At 41.9% G+C, this 26,390-nt stretch overlaps 2 long non-coding RNA genes across 2 annotated transcripts in view; one reads left to right on the forward strand and one right to left on the reverse strand.

The window, feature by feature from the left end:
- LOC138965098 (uncharacterized) overlaps positions 1–26,390 on the reverse strand; it is a 267,523-nt gene that overhangs the window by 74,560 nt on the left and 166,573 nt on the right. Inside the window, exon 2 of the long non-coding RNA XR_011455303.1 lies at positions 19,096–19,830. This is a non-coding gene — a long non-coding RNA (uncharacterized lncRNA). The remainder of the gene's footprint in view (positions 1–19,095; positions 19,831–26,390) is intronic.
- The window catches only part of LOC138965095 (uncharacterized), a 15,853-nt gene continuing 6,873 nt past the window's right edge, over positions 17,411–26,390 (forward strand). The window contains exons 1-5 of the long non-coding RNA XR_011455300.1: positions 17,411–17,886; positions 18,374–18,474; positions 18,941–19,037; positions 20,388–20,450; positions 20,788–20,881. This is a non-coding gene — a long non-coding RNA (uncharacterized lncRNA). The remainder of the gene's footprint in view (positions 17,887–18,373; positions 18,475–18,940; positions 19,038–20,387; positions 20,451–20,787; positions 20,882–26,390) is intronic.

Consider the following 26,390-nt stretch of genomic DNA (forward strand, 5'->3'; position numbering starts at 1 on the left):
TGATAGTGGTCCTTTTTACATTTAGTCAAGTTATGACTAAATGTTTTAACATTGAGGGGTGAATCGAGACGAGGGTCGTGGTGTATGTGTGTGTGCGTGCGTGTAGAGCGATTCAGACCAAACTACTGGACCGATCTTTATGAAATTTGACATGAGAGTTCCTGGGTATGATATCCCCATACCTTTTTTTCATTTTTTTGATAAACGTCTTTGATGACGTCATATCCGGCTTTTCGTGAAAGTTGAGGCGGCACTGTCACGCCCTCATTTTTTAACCAAATTGGTTGAAATTTTGGTCAAGTAATGTTCGACGAAGCCCGGACTTCGGTATTGCATTTCAGCTTGGTGGCTTAAAATTTAATAAATGACTTTGGTCATTAGGCCAAAAAAAAAAATAGGTCTGTTTACGGTAACATAGGCCCAAAAAATAGGGTCGGTAGGTCGGGATTTTTTTTTTTTTTTTTTTTTTTTTTTCCAAAAAAACATATTTTTACGTTATTTTGCCAAAAAAACAAGATTTTTGTTTGTTTTTTCCCAAATGCCAAAAAAAAGTCTAGGGTCGCGCGAAAAAACTAGGGTCGGTCGGGTTACCGTAAACAGACCTATTTTTTTTTTTTGCCTTAAAAATCTGAAAATTGTAAAAAAAAAAATTTTTTTTTATAAAACTATCCAAATTTACGTTCATCTTATTTTCCATCATTTGCTGATTCCAAAAACATATACATATGTTATATTTGGATTAAAAACAAGCTCTGAAAATTAAATATATAAAAATTATTATCAAAAATTGTTTTTCGAAATCAATTTAAAAACACTTTCATCTTATTCCTTGTCGGTTCCTGATTCCAAAAACATATAGATATGATATGTTTGGATTCAAAACACGCTCAGAAAGTTAAAACGAAGAGAGGTACAGAAAAGCGTGCTATCCTTCTCAGCGCAACTACTACCCCGCTCTTCTTGTCAATTTCACTGCCTTCGCCATGAGCGGTGGACTGACGATGCTACGGTCTTGCTGAAACATTGCATTGCGTTCAGTTTCATTCTGTGAGTTCGACAGCTACTTGACTAAGTGTTGTATTTTCGCCTTACGCGACTTGTTTTTTTATATAAAAGAATCTGTCACAGGATAGTCTTACAGAGAGAGTACAGCTTTATTGATCTTGTGAAGTTTGAAGGTACAAATTAGGAGATAATAAACTGAAGGAGCAATGATACACAGGGGATAACTTGTCCAAAGCAAATAGGGCAGCAGAATGCAGGGAGAGAATACAAATATGAACCTTAGAAACATTCCAACAGTAATTGGACACTCCATTCAAACACAAACATTCTCAGAAATAGTGAAACATAAATGTTTGTGGATACATGTTTTTTTTTAACCAAGTTACGCACAGGAAGAGCATGCTTGATCCATTATTGGATTGGTCAAAACTGTGTACATTTGGTCAGAAGTAGGTGTCTGTCAAAGTCTCAGTGTTGTATTTACATTGATTTAAATGATTTATATTAAATGGTTAATTGACGAGCGCAGTGGCCTAGTGGATAAGCCATCGGCCTCCTAGTCCTATACGGAAGGTCACAGTTACGAATCCAAGCTCCTGGTGGGTGGAGGCTGGAGATTTTTGTTTTTATCTCCCAGGTCAACTTATGTGCAGACCTGCTTGTGCCTTATTCCCCTGTGTGTGTCCATCCAAAACAACAAGCACAAGAACAAGTGCGCATGGAAAAAATCCTGTAATCCATATTAGAGTTTGGTGGGTTATAGAAACATGAAAATAACCAGCATGTCTCCCCCAAAAGCGGCAAATGGCTGCCTGAATGGTGGGGTCAAAACGGTCGTACATGTAAAAACCCACTTGTGCAAAAGCATGAGTGAACATGGGAGTTTCTGTCCATGAACGAAGAAGAAGATGAAATGGTTATTTGATCACACTGCAGATGGTTTGTGTTTTGAAGTCATAGATCAATACTATGCCTGGGCTTCATTTGTTCTGAGGGCTAAAGACATATATTTGGTGGTTGACCTTTTACCTTTATAGTACTGAGGGTTATACAGACATTGTCATTGATTTAGTGGTTGACCCTTTACCCTTTCCTCTTACTCACAAAAAATGTGGGCAATCAAAATTTGAGAATGTGATTTCCTAATTTGTCTAATCTCAGGGCCACCAAGCTGTGTATAAATACAGCTTTTTGATTTGTTCCACTTTCAAGGGGCCGGGGGCGCAACTTCAAACAATCACTCGGAGAATTAATTTGAGGGTGCTATCTACAACCTGCTAGCTCTCAAAGCCAATAAGGCAAGAATATATCTTGGGAACAGTCTCAGTAGAGAAAAATTAAAATTCACAGGGACAAGCTGCTGTTCCTGCCAGTAGACATAATTATACAGTCTCATATAATTTTTAACTGTGTTCGTTTTGTACCAATGGTTTCCATAGGTTTTACATATCCATTTCCATATCCATAGAATATCTTATTTATACCCTCTTGATTATATGGGGGATATTGCAGCTAAAGAACCTGCTGCAAGAATCAACCCCAACTTATAATCAACCCCCAGACACTCTTTTTCTTCTTCCTCGTCCCACGTTCTCTCATGTTTTTAGCACGAGTGGGTTTTTACCTGTATGACTATTTTTACCCCGCCATTCAGGCAACATAAAGCCCTTTGCTACTTACCATTGACTGAAGACAAATCGTCTGCAAATTGATCAACTGATTAGTGTTACATATATGACCATAACAGAATTACCTAAACATTTCCACACAGTATTTTTGATCTCTTTATTTGTCTAAATTTACAGTTTCAACCATTCGAGCAAGCAATTCCTGTGTCTCTTTGATTCTATAAATGATTTAAGGACACATCCACAACATATTTGCATTGGACTATTGTTGAGGAAAATGTGTGTTTGGATCAAGTCTGAACTTACTGTTTCAGTTTATGTTTTGTTCGCTGAAATATATCTCATATATATTATATATATTAAACCATCACAATGATACGCGTCTGATAAAAATTTAGCGAATCATTTCAGACTGCAGATTATCACTCATGGACTCTCAATTTTTGTGTGTGTTTACCCAAAAATCAATGTGTTCAGCAAGGCAGCATAAAGAACATGTAGGGCAGGATTGGTATACTTCAGCGAAGGTTTCAGCTGTTCTGCCATCAGTTCTCCATGGCTGCACTCTCCATGGTCAGGTTGCACACCTCTTGAGCAAATCTGGGCAAATATTCACATTTATTATTATTGAACTACCATGATTCACACTTAGTATTATTTTTTGAATGTGTACCTATTTTTACATGTATCTGTTTTGTGAGATAGTGGGCGAATGTATAATGTGTATGTGTAGTCTTTAACACAAATTTCATGGAATAAACCTAATATTTGTTTGCCTGGTTGTCTCTGTGTGTGTCTGCATTGTGTTTGTAAAATCAGTTTCTATGGCAATGCGTTAAATACATTTAATTCACTTACTTAAATAAATAATTCTTTTATTACCTGAACCAACGCCCCCAAAAAGGTCATCTGATGATTTGTGCCAGTCTGCTATACATGTTAGTTGGTATGCTTTTTTGTTTTGTTTTTTGGGTGTCATGCAAGAGACACTCAGTATTATTCTGTTAGCAGCCTTGTAAAAGTGATACTAAAAATGTTCTCTAGCCCTGTTCCCCACCAGACTGTGGTCTCGTAGCGCTGCATTGGACACAACATTTCGAACACAAGCACGCGATTAACAACCAAACAGACCTACGAGCACCAAATGTTTATTCATCAAATTCAATCCATCATAAAACGTAAACGTTCAAAGCTTACAACCACCCAAAATAATAAGTGTACAATAAAAAGTAAAATACCAAGAAGCAAGTATTAAACAGGAGGGGTGGGATTACGACTTTAATTCTGCACAGAACCAGTCTTGCTGCAGTGTTGCATGACTGGCACTAGTACAGAACATGATTATGTCTGGTCCGTGCACAGGTGCACGCATGGTTACAGTTGAGGCACTGTTGAACATTAGTTTTCAACTTTTGACATCTGTCTTTTATTGTTGTTCATAGAGTTTTGAAAATATACAGCTGAATCTAACAAATATGTGAGTCGTATTTCAAATACCCATTTATGATTAGCTGGCGTACAATAATGGACTTATCGTTGTAAATTCATGTACATGTTCTTTGATTTGGAAAATAAAGATTACTTCACATGGATTGGTGAAACAACTCAGAAGGGCCCAACTGTATGAGTTACGACTGACCTTTTTTTTAACAATGTCGCTCGCATCCTTCCAGATATCACTGGTGTGCTGGACAGTTGAAAACTCATTTTCCTGAAGAATAAATCGGAGCACAAAGTACCGATCGATCAACCAAAGAAGCTAAGCTAACCACAACAACCCTAAGACACTCACAAACACGCGTGCGTGCATACACACACACACACACATGCACACACACACAGTGCACACACACACACACACACACACACACACACACACACACACACACACACAGAGATTTGCAAACACTATTTTGCTTCTTAATTTGTTGGAGTGGGGCTACAAAAACAAATTTATACATTTTAGTTGAACATTGTCGCATAAACTCCATACTGACTATCCCCTTACCCGCCAAAGTGCTGCCAATCGAACTTTGGACCATGTATTCCACTCATTTATCTAATTTGTGGTGAACAAATGTATTTTGACTTAGGTAAGCGCTTCGTCGCAAAATCTTCTTTTTTTCATTCAAGGGACGTAATCTAGCTCAGCGTGTTCGAATAAATCGAATTTTTTGGGTCGAATTTATTCCAAATCCGCTTGACATATATGAACTTGACATTCGATCTTTTCTACCTCAAATCATTGTGCCCCTTGAAATTGTCAGGGAAGCAGTACGTGAGTCTAGAGTTAATTTTGTCAGAAGCCTGGCTGACGTCCAACAGTTGTCATCTTCGAAAGCAAGCAATCCAGATCGGAATTTAAAATGAAACAAGAGGCGAAGCCTTCAAGGCTCACGTAAGAAATCGACAAACAGTAACACAAACTCAATCACTTCGTCACACATACACACACACACGCACAGACAGACACACACACACACACACACACACACACACACACACACAGTAAGCATAGGTGAAACTATGCAAGAAAGCGAGACCCTGGATCTGCCAAGAAGTCTCGGCCCGCTCACAATAACAATGACCGAGACTTTCAGTAATTCCTTTGCGTGACGTCTAACCCTCTTACGTCATAATGTGACGTCTTCAAATAGTTTCTATCACACACGTCGAACACTTTTGACCGAGACTGACGTAATCCATAGACTCGGAAATGTTAAAGTTTCTACCATGTAGACATACATACATACATACATACACACATACATACATACATACATACATACGCACGCACAGACAGACAAAGTTTATCATCGCATAGGCTACACTTACGTGAGCCAAAAATCTAAACAAGTGTATCAACAGGAGGAAAATTGCGGCTTGAAGATTTTGAAAATGCTGATTAATACCAAAAGCATGAGACTTATAGGCTAAAGAAATATCTCCTATATAGTACCCGAAGGAGCACGATGAATACCCCCCAAAATACAGAAGAGGTAGATCTAGTGAGTGTTGGGATACAACTTGGCTTTAAAATACCGAACAGATCAACAATGCAACAACTTGACCTGGCTGGGTGGCATTGGGAGAAGAGAAGGGTAAGCTTTTATGGAACATCGTATTTTACCTACCAGTTGAATACTTCTGGTTGCATTTTCACTCAATACAATAATCAAGTTCAGGTTCGATCTCTTCAAACATGACATCAGGGGCCATGCCGATGAAAGACTGCTGAAGCGCCGATGAACGTCAATTTCAATTTTGTAATACTGATGCCATAGAACTTAATACTCGATGATCTGTCGCGCTCGCAAACACACACAGGAAATAAAAGAAATAACCTTGCCGGCAAAGCATGAACTAACCTTATTCCACTGAAGGCAATAAAAGCAGAAAAATTGGTTTCACTTTTTAATTTACCAGTTCCTTTTGGAGTTCAAGTACTGAACCAATCGCTTGTCTTGTTACGTTCTTGATCAGATCGATTGGCATAGCAACCAGTATCGAGATGCGCAGTAGCGATACCAAACACTGTAGTTTCTTTGGCGATACTCTTGAAATTCGAGTCCGACCAATGAAATTACAGAGTATCGATACTCAAAGTCTCGATACTCGCAGTATCGAGGGAAGACCAATGAAATGAACGAGTCTCGATACTCGGAGTATCGAGACTTTGAGTATCGAGACTTTGAGTATCGATACTCAGTCTCGATACTGTGGGCCTTTTGGCGCACCAGGGTGCTGTTCACACTCCAGATCAGAATTTAACCAATCGTTTTGTAGACACTCGATACTGAACTAGGGCGGCATAGCAACCATACTCGATACCACGGATTGGTTCATTTCCATACTCGATACTCGCAGTATCGAGGGAAGACCAATGAAATGAACGAGTCTCGATACTCAGAGTATCGAGACTTTAAGTCTCGATACTCCCAGTATCGAGACTCAGTCTCGATACTGTGGGCCTTTTGGCGTTCCATACTCCAGCTTCGCTGGGACTAGCAATGACATCATACACTAAGAACTGCTTTACACATTTTTCCTACCAAAATACATGTGACCTTGACCCAAGGTCAAGGTCATCCAAGGTCATGAAACACAAAGCTGTTAATTCAAGACATAGGAAGTACAATGGTGCTTATTGGCTCCTTCTACCATGAGATATGGTCACTTTTAGTGGTTCACTACCTTATTTTGGTCACATTTCATAAGGGTCAAAGTGACCTTGACCTTGGTCATATGTGACCAAATGTGTCTCATGATGAAAGCATAACATGTGCCCCACATAATTTTTAAGTTTGAAACAGTTATCTTCCATAGTTCAGGGTCAAGGTCACTTCAAAATATGTATACAATCCAACTTTGAAGAGCTCCTGTGACCTTGACCTTGAAGCAAGGTAAACCAAACTGGTATCAAAAGATGGGGCTTACTTTGACCTATATATCATATATAGGTGAGGTATTGAATCTCAAAAACTTCAGAGAAAATGGGAAAAATGTGAAAAATAGCTGTTTTTTAGACAACATTTATGGCCCCTGCGACCTTGACCTTGAAGCAAGGTCAAGATGCTATGTATGTTTTTGGGGGCCTTGTCATCATACACCATCTTGCCAAATTTGGTACTGATAGACTGAATAGTGTTCAAGAAATATCCAACGTTAAAGTTTTCCGGACGGACGGACGTCCGGACGGACGGACGGACGGACGGACGACTCGGGTGAGTACATAGACTCACTTTTGCTTCGCATGTGAGTCAAAAAAGCAAAGAACATAGCAACAAGAAATGAAGACATCTGACAAAGCCGAGCAAGCAGAATGACAAGTCTAATGAAAAACAGAGAGGCAATGAGAAACAAGATCGCGATTATCTTTCCTTCGCGGCACGACGCAAATCGTTTGTGTCCTTTGACCCAATTCGTGCAGTGCTGCACGATGCAAATCTTCTGTGACCTTTGACTCAACGTAGCTTCAATATTCGATTACTAATATTTACCACTGAAAACCGAGGGGTGGAATACCGAGAGGGGCAGGGTGGTAGGGCGATGGTGAAATGTAATGAAGAGACACGTGTAGCAATAAGAGAAAACCGATTCTGCAATAACACAAACAAGAACAAAAAACCCGACACTGACCTATATGAATATTTAATCAATAATATGATCGTCTACGTTGCAGGTGTGCAAGTGAAGGGTTGGGGGGGGGGGGGTAACTTGATCATTAATTTGTGTGTGTCAGTGTTTGTGTTCATGGACTGATTGTGAGGGAGGGGGAGGGTGGGGTGGGGTGTGTTTCAGGTTTTGGTGTGGGTATGAAACGAGCAAAACAATACCCACACCACAAAATCTTGGAGGCAAAAAACACTCGCCGTCGCATCATTTTGTCCGCACAATATTATATGCACCAACAACCGGAAAGAAAGGTGACAATGGAAAAAGACTCATCTTTGCTTCCTGCGATTCCTTGCCCCCGACTCGAACGTCGCACGATAATCCACATAACAGATCTGTTGTGAGATGGTCAACGCTGACTGTGCAAGCAAATCACCTCGTTTGAAATACGACAATCCCATCGCTCGAATGCAACATATATGGGCACTATCGTCTCAAAGGCGCTTACTGTTGGTTTCACACACCACTCTGTAGTCGGAACCTACAGAACTTCGCATCCTCAAACCTGACATACTTGTCTCAACATTATAAACTCAAATCACACACAGTAAGTTGCTTTCGCACGCCAGCTTTGAAAAACGTGCTGGGGCCCCGAACATGCATTATAACAGAACTCGCGTTTCAAACCATGGCTCCCTGTGTTGATTTTTCACTTAATGTTGAACCACCAAAATGATGACAAAAACGATGTTTGATGGTTTGTTGCCAGACCAGCTTTTTTGTCGGTCCTCGGGGGGCATATCGACTTTTGTTTCATATTTATTGACCGCGGCCTTCGGCCTTGGTCAATAAATATGAAACAAAAGACGATATGCTCCCCCTCGGACCGACAAAAAAGCTGGTCTGTCAACAACCCATCAAACATCTTATATAATAATATGTCACAGTGGAAATGAGAATCCAGTGAGATTCCGAATCGCACTAGTGGAGATTGGAATTCCAGTTGGCACTAGGGCAAACTAGAATTCTCATCTCCACTGGATATTTGTTAGTGAAGATTGGAATTCCCGTTTGCCCTAGTGCAAACGGGAATCCAGTTTCAGTGGAGATGGAAATTCCAGTTTTCACTAGGGGGAAAAGGAATTGGGGGGGAAATAATGTGTTCAAAGGTCAGTGCCGTAGCACAGCTCCTAAAAGTGGTCCGGCCATAAAAAAAATAAAAAGGTACGGTCCCTGGCCATTATGTTCTCCTCAACTATTAGTGACAATTTCTCGCTTAACGCTGTCATTGTGCGATCTAAGTCACGACCCCTCCTTCCTCCTAACACAGCGCTGAAGCTTATGAAGACGATTTTTTTTTTTAACAAAAAACTGGTCCGGCCATGGCCGGAGTGGCCGGTAGGGCTGCTACGGCCCTGAAGGTTTATAATTGTTGAGTCATTCATGACTTTAAGGCTTACTCATTTCAGGTATTGAAATGCAGACATAAATTTTTTTTATTGAATTGATATAATCGAACAACACAGAGTAATTGCGCACAATAAGGTTTTATCATCAATATCATTAAATCATATCACAAAGTTAAAAGTTTATAAAAGATGAAGCATGAAAGGTAGGCCTATCTATGCTACATGCCTTTACACACACACTCCCACACATATGCATGCACTCACGCACACACACAAACATGCCTTTTGTGCTTTTTCTCATTTCACTGGAAATCCATCAACAGTTCTTGCAAAATGTGCTTTCTGGGTGACATTTTGTACAGCAGTCTATGTTTGCTTTTCGGCAATTGCACCGTTTCGTTAGACAGTTGCCCTTGCATTTGCAGACTGTTCTCGAAGAGCAAGCGACAGACTTGGTGCTCCATCTCGTAGAAGACCGTGATGCTTGTATCAGATTTATTTCGTTTAAATTGCTTGGTTCAACACTGTTAAGTTCCAGAAACTCTACAGAGCGCATGTCCACAAGTTCAACACCATCGAACCAGTTTACAATGATTACAGCAACGCTGAAGACTTTGTATTGTGATCTGTTTTCTGCAGTGGATCTAGATGTTAGTATTTTACAAGGCAGAAGGCGTGCATCAGTGTTTGTTCTGTCGGCTTAGTGGATTTTAATGCCAACTGTATCATCAATTGAGTACACCTTGTGCAGTTATTGTACCTGCTTTTGATACCGGGAAGCTTGTCTCTTATTGTGCGCAATTACTCTGTGTTGTTCGATTATATCAATTCAATAATATTTATTTTTATTTCTGCAGTTCAATACCTGCAATGAGTAAGCCTTAAAGTCATGAAATGGTTTTAACAACAATTTTAAACCTTTGAACACATTATTTCCCCCAATTCCTATTTCCCCTAGTGAAAACTGGAATTCCCATCTCCACTGAAACTGGATTCCCGTTTGCACTAGGGCAAACTGGAATTCCAATCTCCACTAACAAATATCCAGTGGAAATGAGAATTCTAGTTTGCCCTAGTGCAAACTGGAATTCTAATCTCCACTAGTGCGATTCGGAATCTCACTGGATTCTCATTTCCACTGTGACATATATATATTACATACAAAAAATCATAACAGGGAAAGGTTCTGGCATTATATATACACGATCAAATAATTTTTTATATTACATTATTACGCCCAAAAAAGTGTTGTATCGAACATATATATAATAAGAGGAATTCATAAACAGTCAACAGATGTTTACATGTTCAGATTTTAAAACAAACTCACACGTGCAAATCAAAACTAAAAAGCAAAGCTGCACACATTATAATTGTTATGCATAGCTCCGCAGAGAGGTCAAACTTAAAAGAAAAGAGACTAAAAAGTACAAATACAGTATAAGCGATAAAACCCAACTTACACATGCATTGGATTTACGAAAATATGATGAAAGTTTGCGTAGCAATACCACTACAAACTCACACCATCATCATTCCAGATATATTGTATTAAACAGAGCACCTACATCAATACCTTCCAAACTGACTTTATTACATGTATTATTTTACTACATGTATGTATCATCATTCCAGATATGGGTCATTCTCAGAAATGGTGGTCCAGTGAGAGTGAGTAGGGGTTGTAACGTTTAAGTGCATGTCTGTAACAAACCTCTCACACTGGACAATGCCAACAAAGACGGTATTGGAGTTTCTCTTGACTCTGGTTTATTCCACGACACAGCGTCGCCATGCTCCTCGCATGCGCCCCCTATGCATGACGGTCACACAACGTCTTATTAGCCAAAACCAAGCCAATATCGTATCATCTCCCTTTCCTTAAACAAACGAATTTGAATAAACAAAATGAAAGAACATTGGACCCTGAATTGAATAAGAAATGATTAAAACAGTAGGCATCCACCTCTTACTTAAGTATGAACAGTTACGAAATAAACATTTACTCCATTTGATTACATTCAGACTTTCGGTGCCGATTGTCCTTCATTGTCTCTTCACAGAGGCACAACCCCCTCCATCTCTTCAATTGTTCAAGTTTCAGAATGTAACAGGCAAAGTTCACCTCCCTGTGCTTAACTTAAATACTTCCTGTTTTAATTGTTCAACTAACACAATTCTCACACTCAATCCTTTTTCCACTTCATACATCCTTCAATAAGTAAAATTCAAACATAAAAACTTAAACTCGATGGTGGTTTGTCTGTTTTAAGTGGTGTACTCTTGCAGGTAGCTTGGTTTCTTGATCACCCTACCTCTGGATGTGCATGTTTGGGTGGCTGCACAGTCAGTCTGTGGTGTTTGTGTCTTTGTACATGTGGCTGCTTTGTTCTGTATATTAAGTTTGATACATGTGGACTTCTTCGGAGACTGAACATGAGTTTCTGTATTCCGAGTGTCTACTCTTGTGTTTATATCATGGGTTGGCACCTGAGTGTCTGTATTTTCTTCAGGAATGTTGAACTCATGTGTTTTTCCTGTTTGTTTTTCCTGCTCTCTGTACTGTCTATGTCTGTTGCACAGAGATTGTGATTGTCTGTCCATTTGGTCTCTGTCCATTGTGCTGTATTCAGCATCAGTGTGTACACATCTTGGTTGTACATGTACTGTGAACTTGTGTGATGCCTGTCTCAGATATTTTCTGTTTCTCCTGTATTCTTTGCCATCAGCCGTCCTGATTTTGTATGATCTGACATCAACTTGACTGTCTACTGTTGCTTTTATCCACCGATTTGTTCTTGGAGCTTTGAACCTAACTTCCTGGCCTGGCTTTAGATCACTCAGCTCTGTGGAGCTTCTGTTGTAGTACTGTTGTTGTGTGAACTTTTTCTGTTCTAGTTTTTGTTTCACCCCTGTGCATGTTTTTGGCTTCAGCAGTGTTTTAGCTGTCGGCAACAGCGTTCTCGTTCTGCGGCCAAATAGTCTCTGTGATGGAGATGTTTGCACTTTCTCTGATGGTATGTTTCTAAGTTCCAGCAGTGCTAAGTATGCATCTGACTGATCTTCAGCACACTTTTTCATGAGATCTTTGACTGTTTTGACAGTGTTTTCAGCTTTACCGTTTGACTGTGGGTAACCTGGAGAACTCGTGACATGTTCAAATCCCCACTGATTAGCAAATGTCCTGAACTTTGAACCCTGGAAAGGCGGTCCATTGTCAGAAACAAGCCGCTCTGGTATGCCATGCCTGGCAAAGTGTGCTTTCAGCTTGTAAATCACCTCCTTGCCCGTCTTCTTGTCAAGACGATCAACTTCAAAGAAGTCAGAGTAGTCTACTACCACAAGATAGTCATTCCCCCTGCATTCCATGAGATCAGTAGCCACATATTGCCATGGGCGTTCTGGAATGGGATGACTGATGCTTGGTTCCTTGGGCTGCGCCTTTTGGAACGTTTGACACGGTTCACACTGTGAGAGAAACCGTTCCATGTCCTTCGCCATGTTGACCCAATACACCACCTCTCGAGCTCTCCCCAAACAACCTTGTAGGCCTGTATGACTCTTATGAAGCAACTGCATGATTCTCTGCTTCATGCCCTCAGGAACAACAATCCTTTCAGCTTTGAATACGAGGCCGTTCTGAACTGACAACTCCTCTCGGAAGGGAAAATACACCTGTAGCCTCAATGGAACACTCCTTTTGTCCTCTGGCCATCCCCCTTGTATCACTCTCTTGAGATGACACAGATTTTCATCTTCTGTTGTCATCTTCTGAAGTTCCTGCAATGTTGACTCACACACTGAAATGTATGAAGCCATCTGAATGTCTTCCACCTCTTTTTCAAGGTCTGTCTGAAAAATTGCCTCCTTTTCCACCTTGCCTTTGCCCCCACTGGACTTGTGAACCGCCCTACTGAGAGCATCAGCTAACCACATCTCTGAGCCCTTCTTGTAGACTACCGTGTAGTCAAACCTTTGAGTTCTCATCAGCATGCGTTGTAGCCGCTTCGGCGCGCTCAGCAGACTTTTCTGGTGTATCGGAATCAATGGTTTGTGGTCTGACTCGACCTCCACCTGTCGTCCAAAACAATAGCGTTCGAAACGCTCCAAACCAAACACTATCGCCAACATCTCCTTTTCAATCTGCGCATAGTGTCGTTCTGTTTCAGTCAACGCTCGTGACGCAAAATGTACCGGTTGACCATCGGTCATCAGGCAAGCACCAAGACCAAACTCTGAAGCATCACACTGAAATATCTGAGAACTGGTGGTTCAGACAGCATTGCTTTGATCTCGTCAAGTGCTTTGGTGTGGTCCTCATTCCATCTGAACAGGACGTTCTTTTTGACTAGTTCTCGCAACGGCGCGGCTTTCTCAGACAACTGCGGCGCAAACTTTTGCAGATAGCCAACCATACCCAACAGACGCTGAACATCAGCCTTGTCCTCGGGTTGTCGAAATGAGTTGATTGCATCAACTTTCTTCGGATCAACTTTCAACCCCTCTTTCGAGATCACGTGACCCAGGTACGATATCTCTGTCTTCTTCAATTCAACCTTCTGCTTGTTCAGCTTGACGTTCTTCTCACGACAACGCTGCAACAGACTTTGGACGTTTCGATCATGATCAACTGAGGCCTCTTCATCTGTATCACCCTTGCCCCAGACAATGATGTCATCATGTACGGCAAAAACTCCGGGCAAACCCTGAACTGCCTCGTCCATTCGACGTTGGAATTCTTCTGGCGCCACTGTAATTCCGAAAGGCATGCGCAGCCAACGAAATTTTCCTTCAGGTGTCTCAAACGTAGTGAGCAAACTGCTCTCTTCATCCAGGTGAACATGCCAAAACCCATTCCGTGCGTCAAAATGACTGAAATAACGCGCACCCTGAAGCTCACCAAGTACGTCGTCTATCGTTTTCATGGGGTAGTCATTGCGTTTGAGCGCTTTGTTCAATGGTTTTGGGTCAAGGCAGAGACGTACTGACCCATTGGGTTTCATGGTAACAACAACGCTACTAACCCAGTCTGTTGGACTGTGTACTGGTGTTATGACGCCTAGTGCTTGCAGCCTGTCAAGCTCTTTTTTGACTTTGTCGCGAATTGCGAGTGGCCATTTTCTGCATGGTAGTTTGACAGGTGGAATTGTGCTGTCTGTCTGTATGTGTAACACACCCTGAAGATCACCTAGCTCCCCTTCAAAAACGTCATCAAACTGCCCCAAAACTGACTGATCAACCACTGCAATGTTTTCTGTGACCACTTTAATCAGCTCCATTGCCTGCACTGCTCTGAATCCCAAAATTGGTTTGGATTCCCCTTGCACTACTTGGAATCTGACCTTGTACACTTGTTTGTTTTTGGGATTTGTTACCTTCATGATCTTTTCCCCCAGTGGCCTTACCTCCCGCTCATCATACATGCGCAGCTTTTTGCTTGACCTGTCAAGCGACTTGAGTGTTTTGTCCCCTGTGACCTTAGTGTATGTGCTTGTTGACATGCAGTTTGTGCTTGCACCACTGTCGAGCTGGAATGAAATTTCAACCTTGTTGATCATCATTTTGGCATGCACTGCATTCTCACTTCCACCCACATGCAACACATCAAGGTCAACATTATCATCATCATCATCACACAACACATCATCACAATCATGACATTGACAAGTGTTCATTTTTTTCTTTTCTGTCTTCAAACAGACAGTCGCAAAATGGTTCGGACTCCCACACCGTCGACAGGTCTTCTTGTACGCCGGGCATTGTTCTTTCACCTGCGCATGCTTGCGCCCACAAAACTTACAGTCCACCTGTGTTGCACCTGCCTTTGGTGCCTTTTTGGTCGTCACACCTTTTCTTCCTGAAAAATCACACACTTTATGAACTTCCTCCCCAGTGGATGACATGTCCTTGGCTCGTGTTGATGTGATATCATACAAACGCACAATGTCAATGGCCTTCTGCAGGTCAAGATCCTTCTCCTCCAGAAGTTTCCTTCTGATTTCATCACTGCAGATGCCTGCCACCAGTCTGTCCCTGATGAGACGGTCCTCCATCTGCCCAAAACGACAATTCTTTGCCAAAGTACGAAGCACAGTCACCGGAATACACATCTAGTTTGTTTTAGTAGTTTTAGTCGTTCTTTAACCACTGTGATGTGTTGGAAGAGTTTATTTTTATGTGCTGTTTTAGAGGTACTTTTTATCAGTGTGGAACATGTTCAGTTCTTACAGTAGTTGATAGTGGGGGGGGGGGGGGGGGGGGGATCCTATCTTATTCTGCGTACTTTTATTGTGGTTCCGACAGCTCTTAGAGTTTCATAGTTCTCACCATGTCTGTATAGTGTATGTATTAGTTACTGTGATACCAAATTGTCTTACCCATGTATGTATGATGCTATGCGCCAGTGATGTATGAATGCTATTTATTTTTGTTTTTATCACACAGCAAGCTGCTTTCCTCGTGTATTTTTTATGTTCATTCATGTATTGTACACTTGGCAATACATTATCTATCTATCTATCTATCTACATACGTGTTGACACTCTCATCTTCCTTTTGAGCTCTCTGGTTAAATTTGTAAGTCTCATAGGTCTCATTCGTCTGCACTACACAGAACTGCTCAAACTTCTCCAACACTTTCTCAATGTTATGCCTGTGCGTGGGATCGTCAAACTTCCATGTCTGTACCAACTCTGCCGCATCCTCACCTGCGACAGTGAGAAACACTGCCGCTTGAAACTCGGACTTTTCTTCACTCAACCGTGACGCAATCGAATAATTCACCCACTGCCTTTTCCACTTCTTCCACTGAGACTCCAAATTGTCTTTCGCCGTGTGGAAATCTAAACTCCCCGGCGGTTTCAGTCCCGCTCCCGAAAACCGTTTATCACGAGTAAGCTCCCTTTGAGCTTGCTCGGCGTTTTCTGCCATGTTTCGCAAGTTTGAATACAGTTTTAAACACTAATGAAGAAGCTGACACCATGTAACGTTAGTGCATGTCTGTAACAAACCTCTCACACTGGACAATGTCAACAAAGACGGTATTGGAGTTTCTCTTGACTCTGGTTTATTCCACGACACAGCGTCGCCATGCTCCTCGCATGCGCCCCCTATGCATGACGGTCACACAACGTCTTATTAGCCAAAACCAAGCCAATATCGTATCAGGGGTGACACATTTGAAATCATGAAAAAGTAAATTAAAATTATTTCTACCACGACTTTTTTCATCTGAATCTATTTCTGATACATTAAAGCATTGTTGTATGTCAATAAAAATGGTTTCTATACGTTGGTGTTGTTTTTGTGTGCTTTTCAATTGCGAAGTTCGGCCGTTTCCGGATCGCCGAAGCGTTACACGACTTTTGTGATCAACAATATGTTCAGTCTCATGGCTAAATGCAAACATGCAAACACCAACAAATTACTGCAATCGACAGTCAGGAGTTCAGTCTTGGACGTAGCAACACATCTTTGCAAAACCTCACGCTGAATTTGAAGTTACGGGCTTCGAACAAAAAATTCTCGGAATGTCGTAACGCATCGTATCCTGACTCGACGCGCGAACATCGGACAGCAATGTGCTCCATGACTTTGCCACATCACGGCTATTTTTAGCTCTTTGGCGCACAGGAAGTTCGAACAAAAAAATAGTCCTTTGAATCACAGCCAAATATTCACAGAAAACACCAGAATCATATCATTTGCTGAAACTCATGGCGTCGTTTCCTGACCTACGTTACGACTGAAGATAGTTTTTACTTAATTGTCGAGCCTGCAAAGCTTTGTCACAAACTTACACACCGCGGATGGCGACAATGTAGTGTCGGAAGGATATCGAGTGCAAACAGTCTCTCAAAGCGCGAAGTTTAGCGGAACAAAGCAGCCAAGAAGTTTTCGTATCCTCTGATTGTCGATGTTCGACATTCATCAAGTACTTAAAATGGGTAATCTGAACGCAACAGGAACTTTCAACAAATACAGCAAACTCTGACGAATTGTGTTTTGTGTAGTTATTTTGGGTCAGACGGGTTTTGCCGGCAGGAAAGGCCAAACAGTGCAGATTCATGTCTGTCGCACAGGAACCGAAAGTGGTTCAAGCATTTCGTTTCTGTGTTACGACATTCACCTTAGTCAGTTCCAAATGTCATTTTTTTACCAATATTAGTTGAAGTCCTTACCTTTCATAACTAGAATGTGTTGGGTAGAACACAAAAATACTGCAGAACTGATAAAAAATGCACAAAGGATTGAAGGCTTAAGGCTGTTCTTAACCAGACGAACCTTTGGTTCGCGAACTAGGTTCGTGGGGTTCGGCGAACCTCAAGACTGGTTCGGCGAACTTGTCTTGGTTCTTAACCAGACGAACCTGAGTTTTCGAACTAGGTTTGGGGGGTTCGGCGAACTAGGTTCGGGGTTTGCAAGTCATGTCTTGGAAACCTTGAAGATCGGGCCGAACCTTTGACTCTTCTGCCAAGGAGGAAGACAAATTATTGAAAAACTGAATCTCAATGGCGGACGAAATCACCCAAGTCAAAATTACATTTTCTGAGATTTTATAAAAACAACGCTTGAACGAAAAGGTAGAATGGTGACTTCCGTTCGATTTCAAGTTAAGCTTTTCACTTTTCCGAGCAAGACAACCGCTGAGAGTGAAAAAACGCCTTTGTTCGACTTCGAAATTTCCAGTCGTAGACGACCTTCGCTTCTGCAGCATTGTGTTAGTGCAGGTGAGGCAGTGTTACTCATTTCGCTGAGCTCGTTTTCGTATTGTTGTGCATTAGGATCATCTAGTATGATATGAATAAAAGCAGGAATGACTTCGGCATGTAAACGCATTGATTTTGTCGAAATCAGCACAGCAGTAAGCTAGATTCTTTCTGCTCAATTTGTTTAATTTTTTTCTTCAAAAGTTTATGACTTTGATTTTGATTGTTTGTTTATCTCATCGGCACAACATCCATCAGGCAAAATATCAATATGTTGAATGATAACGTTGAGATAAGGAAGTTCACACATTTATCTGCTTGCAACAACAATCGCAAGGACAGATCTATCTGCTTCGTTGACTGCTAGATTTTCATTGAATTTCCCAAGTAATGATGATCTCGTTTTCAATTAGATCTGGACAGTGTTTGTGTTCTTAGATTCATGATTGACCATGCAGGCTGATTGAGATCATAACATTGTGTTTGTTTGTGCTGGTGCAATGTGCAGATCAATGGCCCGCCCCGGACCGCAGGATGACCCAGTGATCAATACAACTTGCGTTCACCACTCAACATTGTCTTCCACCTAACTCAAGGGCAAAAATAAAGGTACATGCTGGTGAAATCATTGTGCAATTTATGTCTGTGAAGATCAAGATAGTTGTTAGCTCTAACTGATCATGCTTATTATTATCAAGTTACATACACACTCCGCCCCAGCACCACCCTAAACCCATAACAACACTCTCCAGTCCAACTACCCCCACCCTTCCGTGCAACATATGTTGCCGTCTGTACCTTGTTTGTGGTTATGGGGAGTGCTCAAATAGTTCCATAACTGTTAATATGTACTGAGAGTTTCATTTTCCATTGCTCTTCCCCTTGGCTTCGCGTCACATTACACACTCCCTTTGCCCCATCCCCCATCCCCTCTCTCTTTCTATGCTCTCTTTTTTCTTTTACTTCTTCTTCTCTTTCTCTCTCTCTCTACCTGTATAAATCAGCTCTCTGGTTGTTGCTTCTGTAAGTGTAATGTAAAGTTCTACATCTCTGCATTTGTATTGTCATTTTTCAGAATGCCCTTGTAATATAACTTCAGCGTCTGCCCATGGAGTCTATATAAGTCAAAGTCTCAAATGTGATGTGATCAAGAGGATGCCGCAATGATCCAGGTAATATTGCAAATACTCAAACTGATCTAAAAGCAGAAGCATAACGTGATCCACAAACATTAAAGGCACAGTAAGCCTCCCGTAAACCATCACAGAGCTCCCCGAGCGTCTAAATACAGTACAAGCATACTTCCATTTGAACGCTCACCGAACGGGAACATCCTGGGTGCTTTCTGTCGAGCGTGAGACATTTTCAAAGAATTTATTTTCGTAGACTTGTTCCGTTAACAACATCGGCGCCTCGTTTTTGCGCTAGACCTAACTTTTAAAATCTAAATAATAAATTGACAGCTTGTTACACAAACATTCTTTAATCATAAAAGAATTCGTTTTTCATCAAGACAAGATCAGAACAATTCGAAGTTGTGAAAGTTTAAAAAAAGAAAAGCCCGGAAGCAGGGTCACGCAAGGGTCGTAGCAGACGACGGCCGGTTTATCAGTGCAAATCGCCGTTCCTCTCAACAGTCAAAAGCCATCGCTAGAGTTCTTGTGAACCACAGCCGTTGTTTCGTGCATAAAAAAAACGTGCTATTGTAGATAAGCTCACGTCGAGTCGCATTCAAATGACTAACTATGACGACTGCATTGTGAAAAGGGAAAACTGGATCACACGGGTTCACGATGGCTCAGGGGTAAGATAAACCACGCAAAAATAAATTCTTTGAAAATTGTTCGCTCTTTACGGAGGGCACCTAGGATGTTCTCAATTGGTGAGTGTTTAAATGAAATTGTGTTTGTACTGTGTGTAAAAGCCTGACCGTATCTGTGATGGTTTACGGGAGGCTTACTCTGCCTTTAAACATTACAGGGTTACAGTACACCCAGAAAAACAGCTGGATGTTAGTGCATAATTATCTGCAAGTGCAAGCAACATCGACCCTCTCCCCCTGCTCTTTTTCCATCAGCAAGAGCAACATTTATTTTCATGTACAACTTTTCTAGTGCCTCTTATGTTGTATAACTGTTGATATTTAAATGAAGCAAGTGTTTGTTTTCAATGGCACTGCATTTCCCATGCACACACACACACACACACACACACACACACACACACACACACACACACACACACATTCGCATTGTCTCTGTCTGTCTGTCTGTCTGTGTCTGTCTGTGTCTGTCTGTCTCTGTCTCTCTCTCTCTCTCTGTTTTTACATCAGTAATTTTGATCACTTGCACTTCACTGGGATTTAGTTACTGAATCAGTCATTCAGTGAGAGTGTTATGTAGAGTAAGAGTATTGAGTCTGCTGCTGCTGCTGCTGCTGTTGTTCTTACTCATTACTGTTTTTCCTCTCTGCATAATTCTTGTTCTCCCTTAAAATGCTGGTGTTTTTTTTCATCATTACAGTATCTGTCCATTGAGTCTGCGTCTGAGCTGTGATGGGACCAAAAAGATTCCAGAATGAAAGAGGTAACTTTTACTGATCTTTATTTAGTTTATGGAGAAGTTGGTTCACATAATGCATTACAGAGTTGCTGCCTTTTTAGATATATTAAACATTGTACCAGTCATTACATGATCAAACTGTGTTAGCCACCCCACCTTCCCCGATTCCCAGCTATCCTTCTATCCCCGCCTCTAAACCCCCACCCCAATCCTTCCATCTCCCCCAAATCAACTGACACAACACTGATTTTCATTGTACCTTATTTAAGTGTTCTTTGAATAAAATTATATATAGCCTGTTGCTGCTGCAAATGTTGTTGTGACTGTTCTTCCTCAGTGTATATTTTTTTCGTTTCCTCAGAATGCAGTTCTCCCATGCACCACAGCGTCTATCAATGGAGTCTACAATATTGTCTGGGATGTGATTTGAGCAAGAGCATGTCAGAATGATCAAGGTAACTTTTTAAACACACAGAACTGATCAAACTGTAGAATTCAAGTACACAATTTCAGATGTTTTCAAATGCATAACATACTGCAACAGTCAGGGTCTTTCTCCACATAAAGAGTGTGAGGTTTTCTTGGTAAAATTGCGATTTTTGTCGCTATGCGCAGAGTGTGACCTTTTTATTTGATTTTTGGCTCACGTAAGTGTAGCCTATGCGATGGTAAACTTTGTCTGTCTGTGCGTGCGTGCGTATGTATGTATGTATGTGTGTATGTCTGTGGTAGAAACTTTAACATTTTTGGCTAAACACCGAAATACTCATTTCACGTGGTTAATTTTCAAGCACCATCTTCAAATTATTGAAGCAATGATCAACATTGTGTCGGTATGTGTGTAGTTAAAGCGTGTATCCAAAGAAAACGGGTGGTGGGGGGTTTTGAAGGGGTACAAGCAGTTGACTGATTTGTGTCGTGTTTGGCATGTAGACGGCAGGTCAGGTGTCAAGATCAGGTCAGGGGTCGCGCGAAGGATTGTGGTCCAGTTCTCACCTCGCCGATTCGCCGGGGAAGACGATTTCATGTTGTTCGGTTTCTAAGCTCCAGAAAAGTAAATAAAGAAGATACCAAAGGGAGATTTCCTACAATTTGATCTGCACAGCGTGTTTCCAATGTCCACGCGAGGAAGAGCTGTCGAAAGCGCGGCAGTCAGTGTCGATCTTGCAGCCGTATCCCGGTAAGTTCAGAGACAGACTGTCTAGTGTCTCCCACTCTGATAACGTGTCACCTACTGTTAATCCGTTTTGTTTTAATTTCTTTTTATTTCAGCAGACACGGCTGTCAAACACAGTGCTAGGCAGTCACCTCTAGTGAAATGAGTTGATCTAGTCTTAAGTACTTTGCAACAACTTCCTTGAACGTGAAAGACAGTTTTTGAATGCTAGATCTGTATCGCGTTTCATTCCAGACTCGATCCTCTCTTTGATTGTAGATCTACTGTTTGCTGTTTACGCACTATCATATGATTCGCTATGTAACGTTTGGTAAGCTTACCTTGCAACAGCTTTCTTGTCTTTGTTGGCATTTCTGGCTGTGTTGACCGTCAGAATTATTTTAAGAACCAGGCGAGTTGATATGATGCGTTAGTTTTAACTGTGTGTGTGTGCGTGTGTGTGTGTGTGTGCGGTCAAAAAGTGCAAAATGGGTTCTTTTTGTTGTAAACACTCGACACAAATGGGTTCATGAAAAAAAGTGGGTTCATTTTCATAAACCCACTTTTTTTCCATGGTGCAAACAGCGGGAAATGACCCCAAAATGTCACTCCAAAAATATCTCGGAAACACTTTTTTTAACGGAAAGAATGCCATATTCAAGATGATGACACTCTTTCCGTCAAAATTCCGTCCCCTATAGGCTACGAAATAGGTCACATTTTATGCCTTTTTTAGTGTCAAATTCGTCCATGCCGGAGCGGATACTGCAGTCAGTGCGGTTGTAGTGCAAGCGCACTACAAAGGCACTGCGCGCAGTGCCGTTGTAGTCCAAGTGCACTATCGGCTATGAACCCACTTTTGGGGTTAGGAAGGAATGTGTGTGTGTGTGTGTGTGTGTGTGTGTGTGTGTGTACGGAGTGATTGAGTTTGTGTTACTGTTTGTCGATTTCTTACGGGAGCCTTGAAGGCTTCGCCTCTTGTTGTACTATAAAGGCAGATATTCAAATAAAATAAAGTCTTGCATGGGGAGGAAGGAATATACATGAGGCTTTTGACAAGACAAACTGTCCTTATTAGAGCCTAAACATACGTTCCTTACCGTTAGAACCAAAATGTCAGACATAGATGCTCCAATTAAACAAAAGAAGGGCATCCTTTTACTTAAACATAATTATACACTGTACCGCACATTAATAACCTGGTTGTGTTCTGTGGCAGTGCATAGTGGGAACCTTTTTGCTTAATGAATTTCACATGTGTCTGTAACTTGAATCTCCACCAAAAGAAGCTGGACGTAAAAAGGGGTGTCTAAAAAAAAGCGCCCTATTTCCTTTTTGATCTCTTTTTTTTTCGCAGTCAAAAATGTGATTAAAAAGAAAATAGGGAGGTTTTTTTACCATCCTGTATAGTCTTGTTGTTCCCATGTAAAAACCTAGTCAAACATGTGGTGTCTGATATGCTGGGTAATATGGTGAGGAACATGCCCAGTCATAATTGTGAAAGCCGTTCTGTTCAGCTGGAATTTGATGAATTTTGTTGTTGTTGTGTTTAATGAAATGAATTCGCAAAAAGGAAAACAATTTTTTTTACTGTTCACACAAAGCACTTGTAGATATTTGGTATGTGCCGCATGTCAGGGGTGGTCTTATTCAATCAATCAATATGAGGCTTATATCGCGCGTATTCCGTGGGTACAGTTCTAAGCGCAGGGATTTTTATTTTTTTATTTTATTTTTATTTTTATTTTTATGCAATTTATATCGCGCACATATTCAAGGCGCAGGGATTTATTTATGCCGTGTGAGATGGAATTTTTTTTACACAATACATCACGCATTCACATCGGCCAGCAGATCGCAGCCATTTCGGCGCATCAAACTATAAAGCAGAAGCAGAAGCTCTCATGCAGGCCGCCTCCTTCGTTCAGGACTCCGCAGACCCTTGCTACCAAGTTGTCTTCCTCTCGGACGCCCTTTCAGTCCTTCAGGCCCTAGAGAACGACAAACTCCCACAGCTGGCCAAAGCATTACAGATGGTCAGACAAACCAGAAGAGTTGTCCTCCAGTGGATACCAGCACACTGTGGGATACCAGGAAATGAAAGGGCAGATGAGCTGGCAAAAGAAGGAGCCGTGAAAGACCAACCTGAAAACAGTGTCAGCTTTAGTGAGCAGAAGACAATCATCAAGGCATTGATGAGGCCAAGGACAACCAGAGATGACTACCACACAATGTCCAGAGAGCAGCAAGTCAACCTCATCAGGCTGCGTACTGGCCACAACAGGCTCAATGCTCACATGAACCGAAAGTTCAAGCTGGCGCCATCACCAACCTGTGCCTGCGGTCAAGAGGACCAAACAGCGGAACACATCTTACAGCGATGTCCCTTACTAGATGAGGAACGAAAAGAAGTGTGGCCGTCACCAACTCCCTTGCAGACCAAACTATACGGCAGTCGACAGGAGTTGGAGAAAACGACAACATTTATCACCAGTGCTGGACTGATTGTGTAACCTCTGCGAACGCCAAGAAGAAGAAGAAGATTTTCACGGCCTATTATTCCAAGTCACACGGGTATTTTGGTGGACATTTTTATCTATGCCTATACAATTTTGCCAGGAAAGACCCTTTTGTCAATCGTGGGATCTTTAACGTGCACACCCCAATGTAGTGTACACGGAAGGGACCTCGGTTTTTCGTCTCATCCGAAAGACTAGCACTTGAACCCACCACCTAGGTTAGGAAAGGGGGGAGAAAATTGCTAACGCCCTGACCCAGGGTCGAACTCGCTTCCGAGCGCAAGTGCGTTACCACTCGGCCACCCAGTCCTAATACATACAGGTAAACTGACAGGTACTTTTCCACAGTGGAACCCCCCTTTCAGACCCATTCATTTCAGACTTCCTCCTTTTTAAGATCTTGCTTCTTTAGATGTTCTGTGACGGGTGAAGTGGCGCGCAGTGGTAAGACGTCGGCCTCCTAATCGGGAGGTCGTGAGTTCGAATCCCGGTCGCTGCCGCCTGGTGGGTTAAGAGTGGAGATTTTTCCGATCTCCCAGGTCAACTTATGTGCAGACCTGCTTAGTGACTTAATCCCCTTCGTGTGTACACGCAAGCACAAGACCAAGTGCGCACGGAAAAGATCCTGTAAACCATGTCGGAGTTCGGTGGGTTATGGAAACACGAAAATACCCAGCATGCCTACTCAACGAAAGCGGAGTGAAGCTGACTATGCTCTCAGAGTATAGTGTGGGGAACCCAAATGGGCAAACAAGCTCACACGTCACCAGAATTTCTGGAACGCTGAAGAAGAAGATGTTCTGTTCATAACCTCTGTAAATTACCCCCATTTTTAGACCCCTTCCATTTTAAGACTTGATTTTCTCACATTTTTTTAAGGTCTTAAAAGGGGTTTCCCCTGTACAGTACTCCTCGGATAAGGTGACCCCCCTTGGGACCAAAAAAAATCGTGATCTTATCCGAGGGACACGTTAACCGATCCTCGGATAAGATCAATTTCAGTAAAACAAATTGATCTTAAACTCTGATCTCCTCGGATAAGATCAATTTGTTTTCCTGAAATTGATCTTATCCGAGGAGATCAGAGTTTAGTTTGAGGCCCCATAAAAGACTTCCCGCCAATTGAAACTCAATGACGTGATAATGGGCAGATCCAGAGAGAGACACACACTGACATACATACTGACACTGACACAGAGACCATCGGCTGCATTAGAGAGAGAGAGAGAGAGAGAGAGAGAGAGAGAGAGAGAGAGAGAGAGAGAGAGAGAGAGAGAGAGAGGTGAGGTAAGACAGACAGACACAGAAAGAGAGGAGAGACACAGACAAACTGATCATGACAGAGAGAGATAAAGATTGGATTGGATTGGATAAGATTTACAGTCCAGTGAGGTTACCCTCATGGAAATTCGGGCTGCTTTCTCCCCGGGGAAAGCGAGCTGCCATACATACGGCGCTACCCATATTTTTTTTTCCTGCATGCGTGTATTCATGTTTCCTGAGACTTAATGCCGTGTGAGATGGATTTTTTTTTTTTACTTTATTCCAAGTCCCACGGGTATTTGATGGACATTTTTATCTATGCCTATACAATTTTGCCAGGAAAGACCCTTTTGTCAATCGTGGGATCTTTAACGTGCACACCCCAATGTAGTGTACACGAAGGGACCTCGGTTTTTCGTCTCATCCGAAAGACTAGCACTTGAACCCACCACCTAGGTTAGGAAAGGGGGGAGAAAATTGCGGCCTGACCCAGGCCTGAACACGCAACCTCTCGCTTCCGAGCGCAAGTGCGTTACCACTCGGCCACCCAGTCCCACAGAGGAGACGGAGAGAGAGACATAGAGTTAACAAGTCGCGTAAGGCGAAATTACTACATTTAGTCAAGCTGTGGAACTCACAGAATGAAACTGAACGCACTGCATTTGTTCACAATGTATGGAACGCCAAAAGGCCCACGTTCTCGAGATCGACCCTCGATACTGGCACACTCGATACTGGCAGTATCGAGATGCGCAGACTCGATACTCCTTCATTTCATTGGTCTGATCTCGATACTGCGAGTATCGAGTATGGAAATGAACCAATCCGTGTTATCGAGGATTGTGGCTATGCCGCCCTAGTTCAGTATCGAGTGTCTACAAAACGATTGGTTAAATCAGTTTTGATCTCGAGGATGAACAGCACCCTGGTGCGCCTAAAGGCCCAGTAGTATCGAGAATGAGTATTGAGACTATAGTCTCGAGACTACCAGTATCGAGTATCGAGATGCGCAGACTCAAAACTCTT

Source organism: Littorina saxatilis, linkage group LG4 (genome assembly GCF_037325665.1).
Source record: "Littorina saxatilis isolate snail1 linkage group LG4, US_GU_Lsax_2.0, whole genome shotgun sequence".
Classification (NCBI taxonomy): Eukaryota; Metazoa; Mollusca; class Gastropoda; order Littorinimorpha; family Littorinidae; genus Littorina; species Littorina saxatilis.